Here is a 1689-nt window from a genome sequence, read left to right on the forward strand (position 1 = left end):
GGGCGTCGCTCCTGGTCCCATTTAGTCCTGGTTGGTGTCTCCAACCGACACTAAAGGTCCCAACCGAACCGGGACTGGTGCCTGCCGAGCCCCGTCCGGCGTCCTAGCCGCTCGAACCGGGACTAATGCTCACATTAGTCCCGGTTCATAACACGACCGGGAGTATTGCTCCTATCCTGCTAGAACCAAAGCCTTGTTTTCTACTAGTGCCCCACACCCCAGAAGCTACATATAGAAGTTTGTCATTAGAAGCATTAAGAATAGTAGGGATGGCAGACTCACCATGCTAATCTTTGTTAGCTGCTCTCTCTCTCTCTCTCTCTCTGGCAGGGCTTCAGTATTCTGGTCTTCTTTCCCCTTCAATCTTCCACATCTCCTGAGCAGCTCAGAATCCTTGACTTCCTCAAGCTCTCCTCTCTTAGCCTTTTCAATTTTTATCTCAAAGAACTCCTGGCTAACTATGTAGTCCACCAAGACCAACCCCCTCTCGTTCTTTTTGTTCCATATCTTCCTCCCAGGTTCCCTTACCCACCTCATCTTCCTCATTTTCATTTTACTCTCCCATATCTTCCTCTATCTCCTCATCCACCACCTTGTTGTCAGTTTGTTATCCCACCAAATCAGGCTTATCCATAGTAGACATCAACCTAAAATTCTGCTGCAGTAATCGATGTTGTCCCTTAACTTCTTTTTCCAAACTAATTTCCATTATTTCCATCTCTTGTCGTTTTGCTGTTCCAAAACCAATTGAGCTACTTCTATGGAAGCATGTTCCTCAGCCAGACGCAGTTTGATGAGTAAGATACCCCCTCCCTAGTCATGTGAATTTTCACTTTCTTTCCTGCGGCTACAATCTCCAGAATTCTTTTTTCCTGTAACTCAATTGTTTTCACCACACTTTCAAATTCCTGCAGAGACAAACTACGCAGAGTGATATTAGTTCTAGATTGCTCAAAGGTTCCACTTCTTGTTTCCTAGTAACTCAGGCTCCTTCGCGTCCCTTGTATCTTCTAGATTAATGTAATCAAACAACTTTCATTTGTTACCATCATCTTTATACCACCCCTGCTCGGCCACTGATTCTACTTTGAATTCAATATCATATAACACCCCCCTAGTCATGTGAATTTTCACTTCCTTTCCTGCGGCTACAATCTCCAGAATTCTTTTTTCCTGTAACTCAATTGTTTTCACCACACTTTCAAATTCCTGCAGAGACAAACTACGCAGAGTGATATTAGTTCTAGATTGCTCAAAGGTTCCACTTCTTCTTTCCTAGTAACTCAGGCTCCTTCGCGTCCCTTGTATCTTCTAGATTAATGTAATCAAACAACTTTCATTTGTTACCATCATCTTTATACCACCCCTGCTCGGCCACTGATTCTACTTTGAATTCAATATCATATAACACCCCCCTAATCATGTGAATTTTCACTTTCTTTGCCGCGGCTACAATATCCAGAATTCTTTTTTCCTGTAACTCAATTGTTTTCACCACACTTTCAAATTCCTGCAGAGACAAACTACGCAGAGTGATATTAGTTCTAGATTGCTCAAAGGTTCCACTTCTTCTTTCCTAGTAACTCAGGCTCCTTCGCGTCCCTTGTATCTTCTAGATTAATGTAATCAAACAACTTTCATTTGTTACCATCATCTTTATACCACCCCTGCTCGGCCACTGATTCTACT

The 1689-nt window shown here is 42.9% G+C and overlaps 1 protein-coding gene across 1 annotated transcript in view; it reads left to right on the forward strand.

Annotated features, from left to right (window-relative positions):
• Nucleotides 1-398: 398 nt before the first annotated feature.
• LOC125511682 (mitochondrial import inner membrane translocase subunit TIM23-1-like) overlaps nucleotides 399-1689 on the forward strand; it is a 5501-nt gene continuing 4210 nt past the window's right edge. Inside the window, exon 1 of the mRNA XM_048677113.1 lies at nucleotides 399-413. The gene's annotated coding sequence lies outside the window, so the exon portion shown is untranslated. The remainder of the gene's footprint in view (nucleotides 414-1689) is intronic.

Source organism: Triticum urartu, chromosome 5 (assembly GCF_003073215.2).
Source record: "Triticum urartu cultivar G1812 chromosome 5, Tu2.1, whole genome shotgun sequence".
In the NCBI taxonomy this organism is placed as follows: Eukaryota; Viridiplantae; Streptophyta; class Magnoliopsida; order Poales; family Poaceae; genus Triticum; species Triticum urartu.